The sequence below is a fragment of the Acartia tonsa genome, chromosome 13, assembly GCF_053477335.1.
Source record: "Acartia tonsa isolate MP-2025a chromosome 13, ASM5347733v1, whole genome shotgun sequence".
NCBI lineage: Eukaryota > Metazoa > Arthropoda > Copepoda > Calanoida > Acartiidae > Acartia > Acartia tonsa.
In genome coordinates, this window is record NC_137272.1 from 13,780,341 (window position 1) to 13,801,736 (window position 21,396).

Here is a 21,396-nt window from a genome sequence, read left to right on the forward strand (position 1 = left end):
TTAAAGAAGCTTTACATATGTCCCAGGATGGTTTTGAGCTATATTATTTTTAGATTTGAGTATTAGGTTTAAGGTTTTTTTTATTTTCTCCAAACCCCTGGACAATACAATACAGAGCCCCTAGATGCTTTAGTTTCAATATTTGTGGAAAATTGTACCTAAGGCACGGGCTAAAAAAACTAGTTTTAATCTTATGATTGTACATTTTTATATTCGTAGAAAGCTGGATATAATACGATGCTAGACATAGTTTTTTCGTAAGGATGAGAACCGGTTCGTATCCACCGGATTCGAATGAATACGAGAAAATATCTTAATAACTTCTAAAACATGATTTTGTCACTTTTTTTTCTTTGGCATAATCACATCATACAGGGAATAGGAGATATATCCATAGAAAATATTTCCATTCAACATATTAGAGATGTTTCTTATTGTCAGATCAATTCAGCAGGGAGGGAGAGGACATTGGACTGTTAATTACACTAGTACCTAAAGTCTTATTCGTTGACAACTTTGGGGACCTTTATTGAATTGGATTGGTTGGTTCAATAAGTTGAGTGTCGAAACATTTCAACCACTAATATTAATCTACACAAGGGGTAATTTTGTGTATCATAATTGGGATGTACATCAATTTATCTTTCATTGTCCTATCAATTTAGATCCCTGTCCTTTTAGTGTTAGGAGAAATCCGTAGAGTATAGGAGGTGATGAAGAAAAACTCTTTTTAAAAAGTTTAAAACAGAAGGAATGGATGAATAGTCCAACAAATTGAATCTAGATATTAATTAGAATAATCTTCTTGTAAGATTCTCTATTATCTTAACTCTTTACTGCCAATATAATCTTCTCTTCTACTTATTAATAATTTATATTTATTTTTGTTATTATTAGCTAACAATAAGTATCCTTTAAGTCCCTGAAACTAAGCTATTTAAAGTTTAAAGTCATGTTAATTTTTGGAAAAACCCTTTCTCTGTACTATAGTGGGACTTTTTGATAGAAAAACCATTTTTGTTTCTAATATTTTTTGGCACGTTCCCTCAAAGTACGTATCGAGCACTGAAACCCCCCCGCACTCTTCTTAATTTTGATAACAATCCTTATTCTAAAGTAACAGGATGTGTGTCTTTGTGTGTGTTTGTGTGTTTATTTGTACCGAAGGATCTCGCTAACCGCTGAACCGATCGGGTTCTTCTTAACAGGGTAGCTATTCATAGGTTTCGGGAAGGTTTATAACTATTTTTTTGGGGGGTGGGACACCCCCAAACCCCCAAAAAATGAAAAATCCCCCCCCAAAAAAAAATTTCGCCCCCCCCCCCACAAATTTTTACTTTTTCTTTAAAAATAAAAAAAAATTGGGTTATTAAATTTGACTCTCTCCTCCTCAAGTGCCCCCTAGAGGCCTCTAGGGGCGTAGCCGCTAGTTGAAAATAAAGAGACATAACGCTGTTGGCCCCATGACTGCGGGGCTACCCAATAAGCAATATTACCTAACCTGACCGAAAGTAATAAACAAACAAAGGACCAGTGCATTAACATCCCACCTATTGCAGACTACCAACCATTCTATTGGATAATCTTTGTCTGGATGTCTTAAATGTGAATGATAGAGTTGGTTCTGTTTGAGTCAGCACATTCTCGCTTAATTTTAAGATAAATTTTGCGCATCTGACATAGTAGCAGTAAGTACAGTTTTCAACGTCATTAGATATACAAGGCTTTGTCGATTTTCGAACCAATCACCTCTACGACGAAAAGATCTTTAAATAGCGTATGTACAGTTAAATGAAACGTATGGACAAACCAAAGTGTATAGAGTATAGCTGCGTCACTAATGATTTTTATAAAAATTAATCAAAAGGCTCGGCCCACGACTTTTTTCAATAATCTGGCGCCTTTATGGGCCAAAAAGTCCTAAAATTACCATAGTCCGTTTTTTAAAAATAGCGAAGCTTCTCTATAATTATCTTTGTATGTATGCACTTCCATAAGAAATTGACATCTACCATACTACTCGTTTTAAATGACAATGCTTTAATCAAACTTTGGAGGAGATATATTTGATCCTTGGACAAACGCAGGAGTGACAAACGTCGACGTTGGACACTTAACCTAACCTAATCTATTTCAAACCATTTTATAGGGTTTTAAATACCTAACCCCTGCGGGGGCTTATGTGTATGATCATATCTTACCTAACTTAATATTTTAGACACTCCTGCGTTTGTCAACTCCGACGTTTGTCACTCCTGCGTCTTTCCACTCCGACGTTTGTCACTCCTGCGTCTGTCCACTTCGATGTATGTCTCTCCTGCGTTTGTCCTGGAACCGTATATTTATGATAGGCTTCTTAAGATTACTTTGCAGATTCCCTTGACAACTATTTTCTTTTGTTTGTTCGTTTAATTGTTATATGCTTTGCTGCTTTTTAATGTTGTCATCCTTGTTTACTTTAAAAGTCACAATTTAAGCTAAACACAATTGGTATTACGTTTGCACGGAAAAATATGAAAAATTTGACATTTTTATCATCATATAAATCATGATTCTTTTCATGAGGTGGTAAAAATTAAACATTTCTTTCAATTAGTCATCATATATCCTTTAGGATTTTCCTTCAAATTTTAATAAGAAAGTTCAGACCATGGAAAGATAACAAAGTAGCGGGTTTTCCCGCAGGGTTAGAGCCCCCCGCAGGTGCTGGAAATAGGAGAAAATCTACTGTAAAAATACGACGAAACCCGCTACTTCGTTTTTTTTCTCCATGATCCAAAAGTTTGTAGTTATCATTGTATATTGTTATCCTCCATTTTTTAAGACATAAGATCTCAATAACTACTGAATCGACTGGGTTATTTACTCTAGAAAAGCTTCACATAAATCCTATAATGGTTTTTTGGCTATTTTATTCTCAGAAGGAGTCTTGGGCTCAAACCCCTCTCTAGATACCCCCTAGATACTTTAGGCGAACCTGTCAGTGTTGATAATATTTCAGTCGTAAATGCTTTTATCTTGTGTTATACTAGCGGCTACGCCCCCTAGAAGCCTCTAGGGGCACTAGTAGGAGGGGGAAAATAGTTAAAAATCTTCCCAGGACCTATAAGAAGCTTCACTGTAAATGAGAACAGTATCGGTTCAGCGGTTAGCGATAACCTTAAGGACAGACAAAAAACGCTTACTACTTTATATATTTAATAGGATAGTCGACAAAAATAATTTACATTATGACGGCAAATCTAAATGACAGTCTGCAAGTCGATATGTTGTCAGCTATAGTGTTATCATTACCTTGGAAACGGAGGTGAACCCCCCCCCCCCCCCTTAAGACACTTTTTTAAGATACTAACCGTAAAAATTGGATGCCTAGAAAAAGCTAAATACTATGGCACCCGTATTGAAATCTTAATGTTTTAGGGCAGAGGTCTTTTTCTTCTGATGCAATATCCCCCCCTTGTTAGGCTGCCCTAAAGGAACAATATAAAGCTCTCCCCCCCCCCAAAGAAAAAAAAATATTTTAATTTAGCGGCAAAGCTTTTCTGTAAGTAAGTCCCAAATAATCTGGAATCAAAAACTTTAAAAAACATATTTTGAAACGTAAAATTTTAGATATGTACAATGTACATTCTAATAAACAAATAATAAACAGGTATCTAAAGGGATAAGACAATGGCCGATAAATTGATGTACATCCCCAATGATGATACACAAAATTGCCCTTTCAGTAGGTTACAATTAGTAGTTGGAACGTTTGGACACTCAACTTAATGAAACAACCAACCAAAATTCAAAAAAAGGCCCCAAAGCTGTTAAGGCAACGAATAAGAAAATGGTAATATAAATCTTTGGGGACTAGTGTAATAAAAAAATTATCCCTATGTCCTCTCCCTCCATGATTATTACGTATATCTTTGTGTTTATTTAAACAAGCCTTTACCATTTATTGTATCCTTTTATCTCTATAACATTTTCAAATGAGCATAGCAGTTCTATACTTTATTTTGGTTGAACTTGAAAGCATTTTTATTGGTTAAGACATTCAATTTTTGACGTATTTTTCCCCCATAAAACAGGGAAATTTGATCTCATTGTTGAAACCAAAATTTCATTTTAAGCCTTTTATGTAAACCTTTTTTTTCTCAAAGGGATAGAACAATGGCCGATAAATTAATGATTATACACATTATCTCTTCTATAGATTACAATTAGTTGTCGAAACGTTTGAACTTATCAAACCAATCAAAATTAACTAAAAGTCCCTAAAGTTGTTGAGCCAACGAATAAGACTTAATATATGACTTTGGGGAATAGCCCGTTTTTCCCCTCTCTCTGTTATATTATCAAAGCCTGCAAGAATTGAATTATAAGTTATAATATTTGTACTATATTAGCCTATTTCTAATAAGGCTTAAGTTTTATGGTAATTCATATGGAACTTCCCCTCAAGACGCCTATCGAACACTGAAACCCCCCACTTAGTTAACTGCGGTGCCCTAACCCTGCAGGGCTACCATATACCCCATAAGATGACCTAACCTAACATGACATAAATTAAGTAACATGTAAAAAAACAAAAACAACACCCCTTATCAGTTTATCTAAAAACTAGTGGCTACGCCCCCTAGAGGCCTCTAGGGACACTTGAGGAGGGGGGAGTCGAATTTGATAACCAAATTTTTTATTTTAGACTTTAAAAAACCATCCCCCTCATTTTTAATTTTAGTTAAAAAAATTTAGATTTTTTTTTTTTGGGGGGGGGGATTTTTCATTTTTCAAGAAAATAGTTATAAACCTTCCCGGGACCTATGAGAAGCTACCCTGTTAAGGAGAACCCGATCGGTTCAGCGGTTAGCGAGATCCTTAGGTACAAACAAACACCCAGACACACAAAAAGACATCCTGTTACTTAGTATAAGGATAAGGAGAAGAGGTACCTTTAGAGAAACCGCCTAATATATATTTTGGTGTTTAATACTTTGAATATATCCTATCCTATTATATAAAGTAGTAAGGTTTTTTTGTCCGAACTGAATTGATTTGGTCCCCTATTTTAAGTAAGCTTCACTTAGATCCTGTGATGGTTTTGGGCTATTTTATTTTCAGATTTAAGTTTTGGGTAGTTTTATGCTGTTTTTTTAGCCCCCTCTATATACCTTTAAATAAAGAGACTAGGGCAGTAGCAACTATTGGAAAATATTATCCTTGTAAAAATGCAAATATTGTTATTGTCTCCGACTCTGCAACAAAGCAACTAAATTAATCAGGATTAAACAAGGGCAATTATGTCGTCCATATGTAGCGCAGCTATAATTTTTCTCATTTTTCTTAAAAAACGAGCCTTTCTATTTAAAAGTAGTGAAGGATCTCGCCAACCATTAAATTAATATGGTCCTCCTTTACAGTGAAGCTTCTTAAAGGTCCCAAGATGGTTTAAGGCTATTCTGTTTTTAAAAAAAGCTTGGTTATGATTTTAGACATATTTAGAACCCCTAGTCCTATTATGTAAAGAAGCATTTTTTTTGTCTGTAGCATAAGATTTCGATAAGTAAAGAGCCGATTAAATTTTCCAATTTAGGTAAGCTTCACTTAGGTCCTGGGATGGTTTTAGAATATCTTTATATGTTGTTCCCTGTCCCTTCGGAAACAGATCAATGGAAGGGGTGCAACCGATGGTAACTTTAGTAATAAAGTGTTATGGCAATGTATGTATATTATATAATTATTTGGTACGATTTCACAAATGTATAGACAATAAATGTATTATACAGACAAATACCTGCCCATGGTGATGGAGACCCTTTTCGTTTGCTAGCAAATTGCTTTTTGTTTATTTTAGGGACTCGGCAGTGTTTATATTTCCGACGCTATTGTCTGATTTCAATAAAAAATCGAGACAGGGTCCCCTATATACTTTTACTTTAATGGCTAAACCTTGAGCTACACCATTTTCAGAAATGCTTATTATTTATACTAATATGTACATCAAGGTACATTTATCTCCCCCTATGAGTTCGGTTCTTCAAAAACTACCTAACTAAATAGTAGCTGCGCTCTTAAACATATTTGTTATAGTCTGACCCGGATATATAAACATTTAGATTTACATACAAAATTTATCTCTTTTTAACAAAGAAGGTGAAAGATAAATATTAGACAATTCATTTTTTACTTATTCGTTTTTTGTATAACTCTAATATCTACAATCATTACCAGATAGGGACGATGTGTCCTAAAATCAGCCAAATGACGTCATAAAAATGAGGATAAGGGGGTTAAAAAACCCTAAAAAAGATTGATAATAACCCATTTTTAGTACGTCACATGGCTGAATTTTTTTTAGACACTTTGTTCCCCTCCCCAGATAGTCCAGTGTTTTTCCAGGGTGTGAAGAACCCCCACCCTTCTATTCTTACATTTTGATTTTCCATTTTATGTATAATGACCTTATGACGTCGACTCAGAGGACACTTTAAGGATTCTTTTAATTTCAGTTTTTAAAAAAATTGGGGGGGGGGGAGACGGCATTTTTTCTTAGGTCGATTTCTCTTTGTTGGGTAGAAGTACACTCCCAGTTGGTAAGATCCTTCGCTACAGACAAACATCATGTTACTTTCATATAGAAATTTAAAAATACAATTTCAATCACACTAAAAAACAATATTTGATCTAATATTTGAAACAAAGCAAACATATATTACATTATTGTTTGCTCTTATTTAAAAACAGACTTTCCGGCATCTGTTGTTGCGCTGTTTAATAGTCTGTCTGTGCAGTCTTCTTATGTCAGGGATCTAAAGGGATAGGACAATGGCCCATAAAATAATGTACATCCCCAATGATGATACAAAAAATTACACCTTCTGTTGTATCAAATTAGTGGTTGAAACATTTGAACACTCAATAATATAAACAACCAATCAAAGTTGTTAAGACAACGAATAAGAAACATTATTTATAAAACTGTGGGGACTAGTGTAATAAAGAGCTTATTATCCCTCTCTCTCTGTTTTTATGTACACAAGACATAATATTGTACATTGTAATCTATAAATGTCAAACAAACGAACATTAACACGTTATTGACTAAGACTTGACAGAAATTTTCATTTTGAATGGAAATCATAAATGTTTTTGTTCGGCCGGAGGGGGGGGGGGGTATTTTTTAGATGCGATTTATATTGAGATGGGTGTAAACCTTCCTTGAACCGTAAGGGTTCAGTGGTTAGCAAGATCTATCTCTACACACAGACATACAGTTAGACAAACATTCGCTTTCTTAAACTTATACCTTATTGTTAAAAGAATCACCATGCAAAGTTTCAGAGCAATAGGGCTTAGATTAGTTAACAACCAAAGAGGACAAACGGACGGAACGACCATAAAAGTAAAAAAAACTTTACGTTTAAAAAACTTATTTTATATTTATTTTGTACCCTAAATAATTTTTATTTCAACTATTCTTGTGTAAGTAAGTGTGACTATTATAATTATAACAAGGATGACAATATTCACAAGTATAGCGAAGCACAGTTAACTGTATAGATCATTTACCCAATGTCCAGGAATATCTTATAATAGAAATTACTTGAAATAGTAACCAAAAATCCTATTTAGGTGGTTCCCTCAATGTCCCTAATGTACAGAAACCCCGCATACCCCATATACATTAAAAAGATCAAAGTAGCTGGACAAAGTGTCTTAAAAATCAGCCATGTGACGTCATAAAATTGAGGAAGATGAGAGGAGAATAGGAAAAGAAAACCCATAAAAAAAAGAGATGGATTATCCCTCATTTTTATGAGGTCACAAGACTTATTTTTTTAGACTAACAAATTAATTCACAATTTCTAGAAGAATCTTTACAGTAAATTTTAGCCGTCTATTCAATAAAATTTTTCTTGAACAAATCAATCAATTATATTGTAGTTAAAAATATGAGACTTACAAATACATAAAGTTATAGAGTAGCTTTGCCTAAAAAAAATTAAAAAACTAAAGAGGTGCAATATTTTTATCAATATTGAATGTTCAACAAAGATGATATTGCTAAATTAAACAATATTATTTCCAAATGATATTCAAAATTGTTAAATTACATTTTGTATACATTTTTTGATTAGATTTAATTTTTTTTGTAATATTTACAAACTCCTATTTTATTAGATAGCAATTGAGATGAAAGGAGGGGGAGGAGGTGGGTTGAATTCGACCGCCAAATTTTTGTAGTCTTAAAGGAAAAAATTAAATTTCTTTATTTTGGGGGATGTGGCGCCTCAAAAATACCCTCCCCAAAATATCTACAAACCTTCCCAGGACCTTCAAGATGCTGTATTGTAAAGGAGAACCATATCGGTTCAGCGGTAAGTGGTATAGACTGATTCTTTTACTTTTTATAAGGATTTAGCTGCACACAGGCTTCATGGATCATAATGTAAACCATTAAGGTGAATTTTTAAGGCCTGACCAAAAACAATTCTTACAATTATATAAAATAGTATGGGTTTTTGTCCTTAAAAAACCAACCAACAATATAAAAATATTTTTTCCTTGGGAAAATAAGATTGTTTTAAGTTTCTAATAAATTTCGTGTTAATCTATATCTAGAATAAATCCATAGCATTGTCTTGTATTTCTTATTTAGAATTTCATGAAATAAACAGGATAAAAACATCTGAAAAGCAAAGCTTAACAAATATTGATAATATAGTTTTAATGTTTTAATTGTCAAGAAATAGTATTGTATTTTATAATTTGTAAGTCTAATCAAGGGGATCCATCCTTAATGCAAAAGAAAGCCTCACTTAATAAAAACATATTATAAATATATAAGGTAAATTGTATCAAAAATAAGAAATTAATAATTTTTTTAATAAAATGTTATCAAATGAAAAAAATTTGTTTTATAAAATTATTGATTAAGTTGTTATCACTTTAAAAAATACGTTTTAAATATTTGTAACTTATATAAATATAAAAAACTAACTTATTTGTGTATTTTTTAAAACAAACGTTGACTTAAATGGTGGTATATATAGATTTAATAGTTTTATTTAACACCTAATAGAATATTTTTCTGTTTTAAAAATTATTGTGAATTTATTCCTTAAGGTTTCGTGATTTTTTCTTTATATTTAATGTCAACTTATCAAGCTGTTTTTTAATTTTCTTGATGACACAGAATTGAATTTCCAAAAATATACCTAATTGTTTGGGTACTTAATGTTATTTTCTTGTCAGGGGGGTGGATACACCCTCTTGTTGTCTACCCATTAGAGTGAAACACTACAGGGAGAAAGGGTTAAATAACTAAATCTCCCCATCGCAACCATCTTGTGCAACCTTTCTTTCTATTGGTTCATTGAAAATGAAATGGTGTCGCTTATATTAACACAGTTAAGTAGCAGAAAATTATTTAGAAGCAGACGAAAGAGGTCTTTGAAAAAGGAAGGGAGGTAGTTATCCATTTTTTATTGAAAATTTATAACTTATTTCATTATTAAATTATAAATCAGAAACATTTTATTTGAAAGCAGAAAAAAGATATACACAATGAAGATATTTTGTAGAAATTGATTTTGTAGAATAGATATATTTTAGAAGATTCTTTTCAATCATTAGATTAACCTTTTCCTATAACTTTTGTTCATATTTCTAATATTTATTCTATTCTTTTATATTAAACCTAGTAGCATCTAGGGGCTCTATATTGAAATACATGTGGAGGGGCTTAAAAATACCAAAACCATACCCAGACGTATTTATAAAAGTAAAATAGCCTAAAACCATCCCGGGAAGAAGATTCACTGTAAAGGAGAACCATATCGGTTCAGTGTCTAGCGAGATTCTTCGCTACAGACAAAAAAAGAATATTTTTTATAATATGATAAGTCTATCAGAAATTGTGTTTTTTTCTATTTCTTTTTTCTGATTTTTAAATTGTAACGCTTTTATGGATATTGCAGTCCCAAATAAAAAATGATAAAAATTCTCTGAATTCTCTAAAAAGTGTAAATTTTATAGTTAATTCCAGGGTCAATATAATATTCACCATAGATAGTACACAAAAATTACTCTATAAAAATTATATCTATTATTATAAAAGATAAGGCTTATTTTGACGGCAGCTTGTAGCCTTATATGTATAGCCTTTCTAACCTAACCTAGTTTTTAAAGCAAATCTATTAAACTAGAATTACAGTAAAATATAAGCATTTCTATATAAAAATGTTTCAGTGTTTTTAAATTTTAAATTATCCTTAGAATCAGCTGTAAAATTTTACCAACGTCAAATAGACTTTGAACCCTTTCAGCAGCTGAACTTTGATTTTAATACACACAAAAAAAACTTACACACATAAAACCCTACACAGACTTACACTGAATTTACACAGAATTGCACAGTTATACACAGATACACATTTTTAGCGTTTAGGTTAATAAATCACTTAACCTGGAATGTATAGCTATTGTCCAACATGTAATTAAGAGATACACAGGGACCTAAAGGAATAAGACAATGATCAATAAATTGATATACATCCCCAATGATACACAAAAGTATCCTTTCTGTAAATTATAACTAGTGGTTAAAACGTTTGAATTCTCAACTTAATGAATCAACCAAAGTTGTTCAGCCAACGAACAAGAAAACGTTATTATTAAACTTTGGGAACTAGTAAATTAAACAGCCCATTGTCCCCTCTCTCTGGTGTTGCTTCATACGGCCTACACTCATAACACCTACACTCATAAGACCTACACTCATGAGACCTACTGTGACATAAGACCTACACTCATAAGACCTACTGTGACATAAGACCTACACTCATAAGACCTAATGTGACAAAATATCTACACTCAGAAGACCTACTGTGACATAAGACCTACACTCATAAGACCTAATGTGACATAAGACCTACACTCATAAATCCTAATGTGACATAAGACCTACACTCAGAAGACCTAATGTGACATAAGACCTACACTCATAAGACCTAATATGACATAAGACCTAATGTGACATAAGACCTACTCTCATAAGACCTAATTTGAATAGAGGAATTTTGAAAATTTTTGTTGTATTAAGCAAAACCCCAACTCTCTGAAAGATACAGGTATAGAGTCCTTTAGAGTCACATAGACAATAAGACCCTTACGTTTAACAAAGAAAAATAACAAAGGTTTCGTGACTTTATCAAAGAAATAAATTATTTTCTTATGCAGCCTGAGTGTCTAAGCCTACCATGGATTTTAAGGGATAAGATAATGGGTGCTAAATTGATATACTTCACAAATGATAATAAACAAAATTATCACTTCTGTAAATTTAAATTATTGGTTTGGATGTAGATTTTGAAATAAACAAACCAATTAAAATTGATTATATGAACCCAGAGTTTTTGAGCCAGCGAATTTGAGACAAAATTCAACAAAAGTACCCAAGTTTTTAAGCCAATGAATCATTCAACTTTGTTGTAAAACATTGGGTACCAGTGCTATTTACATTCCAATGTTCCCTTCCCTCCCTGAAGTTTCGGAAATGGTAACAAAAATTGTTCTAAAGGCAAACACAAGTTATTTTTTCCGGAAGAAAAGGTCAATTTTGCTTTTTTAAGAATTGGACTTTGAGTTGAAAAACAAAAAGTAGGAAACGCAGGGAGGGAGGAGACATTGGACTGTAAATTACAGTGGTACCCAAATAAGTTGCCTACGTTATGCATTGGCTCCAAAACTTTGGGTACTTTAGTTGAATTTGTTTGGTTAATTAACTAGAAGTATCCGAACTTTTGAACCAACAACTTTGGGTATTTTTACTGAATCTTTATTGGTGAGTTCCAAACTAATAGTGTCCAAATTTTTCAACCAATAATTTAACCTAGAGAGATATTGATTTTATTTATTATTTTGGGGGATGAGTTATTAACCTATCCCCTAACACCTAAGATTCATGTTTCAGGACAAAGAGAGTTTACAAACAACATATTTATTATAATTTGAAAAATCATTTTGCCTCATAAAAAAGTTTAAAATTGTAGAAATACTTTTTTTTCTAATTGTACCTTATATAATATTTTGAAAGAAAAATATGGGTTAAGGACATAAGTCTTGTAAGTATGAAACAAACAAGGATAAACACATTCACTACTACCCTATCACAATGCAATTCTAAGGGTTTATGTCGACAATGTGGCTTAGATGTCGTGGCTGGCAAAATGGAAGCTCTACAAGGTGTCCTAAAAATTAACCGTTTTACGTCTATACTAGCTTGATGTCTGTCCGTCCGTCTGTCTGTCCTTAAGATCTTGGTAACCACTGAACCGATTGGATTCTACTATTCAGGGAATGTATATACTGGTCCTGTGGTGGTTTTAAGCTATTTTATTGAGGGACGGGACACCCACTCCCCAAAAAAATAAAAAATCTCCCTAATATTTTTTGTTGCAGCTGGTGCTATTGCACCCGAGGTACATAATTTTTTTTTATTTATCTTTTGGGGCAAAGCCCCTAGAGGCTAGGGGCAAATTCGCTAGTCTTTTATAAAGCAGCCTTCTCCTCATATATTGTGATGTACAGACGGACTGACGTATGAACAATAGAATTATGGACTAGATTTAGCATTGGCTTTTTATAATATTTTGAAAGCTGTCATATGAATCACAAGTTCTCTAAGGCAGCATGAGCAGATATAAGGACAGATAAACGTACAAAATTTGTCATAGAATAGCATCTAAACATAATTGTATTGGACTTTTATCTTAAAGGCTAAAGGTAGAAAAAACATAAACAGAATAGAAACTAAATTTATACTTCTTTTTAGATAATTTACTGAGTCACTTTTTAAAATGCTAGCAGCTGTGTCCCCAATGGGCTGGCCAATAGCCTTGTAAAGATCCCATAAAAAAAACAGAGAGAGAGGTTACAATGCAATGGGTTGTTTATTACAATAGTCCCCGATGCTTTATAGTAACGTTTTATTATTCGTTGTCTTAACAACTTTAGGGACTTTCGTGATTTTTAATTGAGTACCTCATTAAGTTAAGTGTTCAAACGTTTCAACCAATAATTGTAATTTACAGAAGGGGTTATTTTGTGTATCATCATTGGGGTTGTACATCAATGTACATTCCGGCCCAATGTGTAAAAATATAGTAATGGTCGTCTTAGTTTAATGGTGATAATTTAAGTTAGTCTTCATGTGGTATCATGCAGGGATCTAAAGGGATAAGACAATGTCCGATAAATTAATGTACATATCTAATGATGATACACATAATTAACCCCTTTGTAGATATAATTAGTGGTTAAAATGTTTGGAAACTCATGTTGATAAACCAACCAATCAAAATTTAATAAAAATCCCCAAAGTTGCTAAGCCAACGAATAAGAAATTGTTGTTATAAAACTTTGGGGACTAGTGTAATAAACAACCTATTGCCCCCTCCCTCCTTGGGTAACCTGAATATCTCAATTTCAATTTATTCAGGAAACTTATCTTTTTTTGTAAGAAGGTTTATACTTGAATTATTAGTACAACTCTTATCCCAAACTGCGGAGAGTGTCATTCATTATGGTAACTTAATTTGGAACACCTGCCTTACAACTTATAAGTGGACCCAACAACTTGAGCCTCCATCGAATGCCCTTAAAATTGGATTTAAAGCACTTGCGGGTAGCAGAGTTCTCCTAGCCCTTACTTAACCTAACCTAGAATAATCAAAACATTGATAATACGTTTCTAAAAATTTGTTTTGGGTCAATTTTCTACCTATGTGTAAAATTGAACAATTTTAAGCAACCAGAAAACATAAAATTAAAGGTTTCGTGATTTTTTAAATTGTAAAAATAAAGAAAATATAATTTGTTAAATTAAAAGATATAAAAATATTAAGGAGAATTAGCGGAATATTCACGAATTCCTGAGTGTCAATCCCATGCTGGAAAACAAGGATGACACTTGCTTAAACATTAAAAGCAACGCAACATAACAAAACAATTGGAAAATTGTAGTTAGCTTTTTTGTCGGTAGCGAAGGATCTTGCTAACCACTGTACCGATTTGATTGTTTTTCAGAGTGTAGCTTATCATAGGACCAGTGAAGGTTTATAACTATTTTAGGGGAGTGTATCTTCACCCTACAAAGAGAAATAAACCCTAGAAAAATTTCCCCCCTCAATCTTTTTTAAAAATTTTACTTGAAAATTTGGGGGTCACATTTCTCCTCTCACCCTAAGTGCCCCTAGAGGCTTCTATGGGGCATAGTCGCTAGTAAAATATAAGGGACTTTGGCGTTTGTCTGTCTTCCTGTAACGCACAATTTGGTTTAAACTTACAGTTTCTCTCAATTCTCTCTCTCTTTCTTTATTTTTCGATCTTTCTCTCTTTTTTTTTTACATTTTTCTCTCTTTCTCACTCTTTTTCTCTCTTTCTTTCTCTCTTTTTTTTCACATTTTTCTCTCACTTTCTTTACTTTTTTCACTCTTTTTTTCTTTCTCTTTTTTTTCTGTCGTTTTCTCTTTCTTTGTCTCTCTCTCTATTAAATAAGGCATACTACATTTACATCCTGACCATTGCATTGTAGCATACTCTAAAAAGTAAATTGGGAAAAGTTTTTTCTTCAACCAATTATTTGTTATTAAAATCATCTTGCATATATGTATCCTATTGGACCTTTGATTCAATAGTATGTAATAGAGTAGCTACGCTCTTATAAGAAATCACATTTTGACGTTTGACGTAGGTTTTGTTAATTTATTGTTGAAATTTTTTTATACGTATTTCTTCATGTATAGCGTTGATAACAAAAACTCCCTTTCTCTCTCCCGTTGTCTCTCTCACTCACTCACTCACTCGCTCTCCCTCTCTCACTCTCTCTTTCTCTTTCTCTCGTTGTCTCCTCTCTCTCCCTGTCTATCTATCTTCTTTATGTTATTTGAAAATGATAAAGATACTTTTTCTGCGTTTTATCTTTGAAAATATTCGGTTCATATAAGATGAAAGGATAGGCAGTTGGAAAACCAACCAAAATTCAATAAAAGTCCCCAAAGTTGTTAAGTTCACGAATAAGAAAAAGTTTTATAAAAATTTTGTTAACTAGTTTAATAAACAGCCTATTGTCCCCTCCCTCCCTGTGTATTGACACTCAGGGATGCACGGATTTGACAATAGATGAAGGTATAACCTTTTCTTCCAACCGAATATCAGAAGCTGCCGAAAAATAAATTGGAAAGTCAAGAATGTGGCGAATATTTATTTATTATCCTCCAATGTTTTATCATAGAATTCATAATCTATTCAGTTATCTTTAAATTGTGTCTTACAATTAAATCAACACAGTGCGTATTAAGGTGCTTTGACTTTTGTGTCAGAACCTAAATTGGGACATAGTGCATTTCATTACCCTAGGTTAGGTAACTTCATTTCACTTTTCAATAAAATCTAAAATGCAGCCGTTTTTGAGAAAATTAGATTTGAAAATTTCAAGTTCAATTTTCATCCACTAGGAGTTACCGCATAATCATGACAAGAAAAGCAAATATTATTTATTTAAAATTTTGAACAAGTTTGCTTTTATAAAGTTCTTCATAAAACAACTCCTTAAGTGAGTTGATTCATAGCCAATTTTATCAGTTGCTTTGCTAAGGTCACGGAAATTCAGCCTTAAATAAATCATATATAGAGAGGTTTTATGACAGACTTTATAAAAGCAAAGTTGTTCAAAATTTTAAATAAATAATATTTGCTTTTCTGCCCCATTGTGAGTATCCTAGCTCACCCTACCCCCAACCTCGCGGGTCCAATGTCATATAATTTGACAAACTACTAATTATTCATAACGAATGTTCGACACTATTATTACTATGTAGTTAACTTAATGTTTTTATTATTCTTTAAAATGCTCATGTTTTTGATTTAAATGTATGATAAATTCCTTATAATTAAAATTGTTCGTATTTTTCATATATTTTTTTAAGGGCCCCCTAATTGACGTATGATTTACCATAAATGGTGTTTACTTTATAATGTACTTTTCCATCTTGTAAATATGAATTTTGGATTTTACAATTCTCATTTATGAAACCCTTTTCAACATAACAAGGATGACAACATCCATAAAAGCGAAGCACTAAAACGGTAGGACAAACACTTGTATTTTGTCAGAACTGAATAATCATAATATAAATGAATAAGAGTCAAAGCAAAATTGTAAGTAAAGTTGTTGAAAAACTGCTTTCAGGATAATGGTTATGGACATACCTACATTTTTAGGACTTGATTATAGAGCTGCTTCGCTTATTACATTATACTTTGTAGTCCCAGGAATCAATATACCAAAAATCAGATTAATCGGATGATTAGATCACATAAAAATTTGTTGTAAAAAAGTAAAAAAAATCTACATGTTTAAAATGGACGTACGGACATTTTGGTGAAGATTATAGAGTTGCTACGCTTTCTAAATCGTACCTAACTACTAAAGGAATCACCATGTAAAATTTGAAATCGATAGGACAATTTTAACATGCCTAAATTAACAAAAAAAGCTTTATTGAAGAATAAGAGGCTACGTACCGGACCATATATAAACTGACTTTTAAATGGAGTTATAAGCAGAGAGGGAAGGGAAAATGTGCTGTTTATTACATTAGTCCCCAAAGTTTTATAAGGACGTTTTCTTATTAGTTACCTTAACATCTTTGGGGACTTTTCCTGAATTTTGATTGAATGGTTCATTAAGTTGAGTGTCCAAACGTTTCAACCATTCTAACGGGGTAATTTTGTGTATAATCATTTATCATCTATTCTCTTATCCCTTTAGATCCATGAGTAATAAGAAGTTTTGAATATAATCATCCTGGCAGGGTCAGACAATAAATATATAACCCAGACAACTGGCTGGATACAGTGTTCGAGACCTTTTTCGCCTGCTAGCTAATTGCTTTCTGCTCTTTTGTAGAGAATTGGCTGTGTTAATATTTAGGACGCTATTGGCTGATATTGAAAGTGGGTACAGGGTCCACGGGGTGGGGGACATACAGTTATTTAACCCCTTCCCACTTTTTACTTTAACAGCTAGCAATTATGGATAAACAAGGAAAACAACATCCATTAAGGCAAATCTCTAAAAACGAATGTTGACACTTGTAGAGTGTCAGAACTGAATGAGCTGAATTTAAGTGTATAAGTCGAAACCAAATTAGAGGAAAATTTGTTGCAAATCTGCTTTAATTATAGAAAAGCTTTGCTTTAAAAAATAAATGTACAGTTTAGTAAGTTGCATGTGTAGAAATCAAAAAATCATATTTCATAGAAAAAGGATGTGAAATTATGGTAAATAAACTCTTTAAAAAACAAGATATTTTAAAAAGAAATTTGTATCCTTTTAGAGAAAATAAGGAAAACTATTATGAATAAGTCACGTTTGATGAAAACTAATTGGCGATTAAAATTAATTAGCATTTTTCATATACTATTTGTGGATTTTTTATTTGTTTTCATATCATCCAAAAAAATATTGTTTCTGTTTATTTAGGCATGCCAGAATCGTCCTATTCCTTACAAACTTTGCATGGTGATTCCTGTAACAATTAGATACATTTGAAACATTTCGAACAAGTAAAGATTACGAAATCTTAAACGTTCTAATTACCAAATGTCGAAGACGAAGAAAGTCCCTCAATGACGTCATAAAAATGAGGGATGAGGAGTTGGAGATAAAACCCCTAAAAAAGAGATGGATAATCCCTCGTTTTTATGACGTAACATGCTGATTTTTTGAGGGAATTTCTTCGTCTTCCCAAATGTCCTTAAATTATCTATTGTGGGTTTTATGTCCATCATGTTATGTTTTATTGCAAGAAGGCCAAACTTTGTTCTTAGTAGCTGTCAAACTTTCCTTTAATATTTTTCCTTTATTTTTTTAAATTCTCTCAATGGTTGCATATGATTTCATACAGCTTTGCTCCGAATGGACATGGGCATATACGTTCTTGTTCTATTTTAATAGTTTTATAATAGTTATTTATCGGGGGGGGGGGGGGGCAAAGGCCCGGTCTAACAAAACTGGCATTATTCTTTTTAACAATTTTGGAAAATTATATGTAATACGATGTTATACATGATTTTTTAGTATGGCTCAGATCCAGTTCAAATCCAGCGATCTAGAAGTAATACTGGAAAATAAATTAAGCTTTTACACCACAAATAAATTGGTATTATCCTCCCCTCCTCCCCCGCCCCCCACCCTCAACAGAACCATCACTCTGGCCGTGGCGCTCAGCGCCCTCTGGCCTGCCTAGCCGCAGCACTCGGCCCCCTAAAACGCCTGGCCGCAGCGCTCGGCCCCCATAACCTAATAGTAAAAAAATACCGTTCTCTGTCAGAGTCATAGTTTGTAGGGGGGGGGGGGGGGGGGGGGAGTGGTACCAAATTTTAAAATAGAAAAAAAATTCTAAAAGTATAACGCCAATAAATTAAATTTCGGATATGTCAAAGATATTAATTAAAATTAATGGTAAAAAATACTTCATATAATTATTTTACTACCGCATGTAAAGAGTGTTTATTAAATTCAATATATAACATTTTCTTTGATTTGTAAGAAAATAAAATTTATTTTTAAAAATATTAAATTAATACGACTAAACAAGGATGACTTAAAAGCGAAGAACTTAAACTGTAGTAGGATTAACGAACATTAACACTTTTAGAGTGTCAGAACTGAATAATCAGAATATAAATGTACATAAGTCGAAACAAAATTGTTAGTAAAATTGTTGAAAACTGCTTATATATATACAGGATAATGCATAAGGACTTTTTTAGGACTTGATTATAGAGATGCTTCTGTGGGAGTTTAACCCCGCCTTAGCCTCAGGGGTTCTCGATCACAAGCGTTGTAGACACACAGACTTTTCACCACGACTTGCAGGTCAGCTTTGCTGAACTGACTATAACTATAACCAACAGAGATTCAGCTTGGATGTTTATTGTTTAGGTGCAGTCTAAATACTAACGGTTTACAACATAATAGAATAACACATGGATAAGAATTGGAATTGGCATAGTAAAAGTAAAACATATCATATTAAATTGGTTTTATTCAAAGCTGATCCCATCACTGAGCCAGGGGAGGGATCAGCAGATACACAACTAATGGAACAAAACATAATTTAAATCGTTAAAATGTACAGTTACTACACAGATGCACAATAATATTAATTTATATTGATCTATTCACAATGGCATCTCCCATAGCTTAAAGGGGAATTAACCAAAACTTGGGGGTGGAGCTAAGGAAGCAAAGCTATACTACAAATCTGATAAAGTGAAGGCGTATTCCAAAAACCAGATGAATCTGATAATTATATCACATAAAAACATGGTGTTAAAAAGTAGCAAAGCACAAAATATAAAGAAATTTTTCAAAATATGAAAATGAAAAAAATATACAGGACTTAATAAGTCAAGGGATTGATTCAGAAGCAAATTTTAAGGAGAATTCATGTCATTTTTTTTGCATAATTATGGAAAAGGTTTTCTAAAAGAAATAAGCCACATGGAAAAATAGACATTGAAATGTAGAGTACCTTTGCTACTAAAAGTAATAAAGACTTTTTATCAGAAAAATAATAAGAATACAAAAAGTGCTATGAAAAAAATGTCACATATAAAAAATATTTAAAATAAAATAATCTCATGAAATGCAGTTGTAAGAGATCTAGCCAATAATTCTGAGAAATATACAATCAGTGCCGTGCACAGGGTTTTTGCAGCGCAAACCAAGCGCAACCAAGAATTTTGACACCCCTTTAACTAGAAATAGTGAACCAAATAATGCCATATATCTCAGTCTTACGCTGTCATGTGTCATGTTGAAAGAGTGACGCAAAATTCAGATCTCAATTTTCTGTATTTGATTTACAATTTTTCTCTATAAAATAAAAGCGATTCTTGCTAGATTATTTAATTCGCTATAATATTAAGATAATTTTTTCTCAAATCGCGAAATCTTGGATCTGAAACTTGCGTAACCCTTCGAACATGACGCATGACAGCTACGACCGCGAGAAATGGCATTGTTTTGTCCACTTTCTGATTTGGCAAGTATAGGGGGGTAAAATACAACTATAAAGGACTATAAAGAGAGTGTTATTCACCCCCTACATATTCAAGTCAAGAAAGCTTCATCCATCATGAATTTAAAGAGTGCATGACTTTTATCGCTTGACTATTTTAGACTGGTCGCAACCAGAAGTAAAAAAAAGGTCCAACACTGGATCCAGGTAGTTGTCTGGGTTATTCATCTATACTCCATACATTTATTCTTTAAAAACATTTTCATAATAATTATCCAGTGTACTCTTTTGTTTTAAATATTAAGTTAATATGCCTTAGTTATTATTCATTTTAAAAACAATTAAATTAATCAAACACAATAATTTCAAGTTCAGTATGATATTAATTTTATGCAAATTATGATGTATATTTTAAATGTTTGTAAATATTTCCTATTTCAAATTTTTTTTCAGTATAAAAATGAAAAACTTTATATTGTTATGTGTGCTTTTGACTGTGAATCCTATATTTTGCTTCTTTAGAGGAACACTGATAACAAAAAAATATTAAAGCAAATTACAGATTTTTTTGTATGGCTTCAAAACCGATTAATGTCTCCTAGATTAGAGCCAGTTCTCAGCCATACTGAAATATCATGTATAGCATCGTATCAAAGACACTTTTCTACAAATGTTGAAATAAAAATCATAAAATAAATACAAGTTTTGTTAACCCGGGCCTTTGGTCACTTGGCCTAACAAAACTTGTTTTCATTTTAATCTCCGTGGAAAGCTGTCTATAACACGATGCGATAAATATACTTGAGAGGATCATTTTAATGGGGATGTCAAAATTTTGCCTTTTGTTGTCTATAACACACACACTTTAAGCTAACACCCAACTTCACCTTCTCGATTTTAGGTTTAGGTGGGTGTCAATATTTGTGGGTGTTTATCCCACTGGCAAAACCCTTTGCACGATACAACTCAAGACTACAGTTACACATTAATTTTGCAGTTTTTTACCCCCTATTTATAATATTTTATGATCTTTAGCGCAGTAGACAATACAGTTTTACTAAACAAGGATGGCAAGCTCTGAAACGGTAGGACACTTGTAGAAAGTCAGAACTGAATAATCAGAATATAAATGTATAAAAGTCGAACAAATTAGGTAAATTTGTTGAAAAACTGCTTTAATACAGAATAATGTTTAATTACACACTTATATTTTTTGGACTTGATTATAGAGATGCTTTGCTTATAACTTTGCACTTTGTTAACCAAGAAATCAGTATTTCAAGAATCAGATCAATTGGATAATTATTAATATATATTT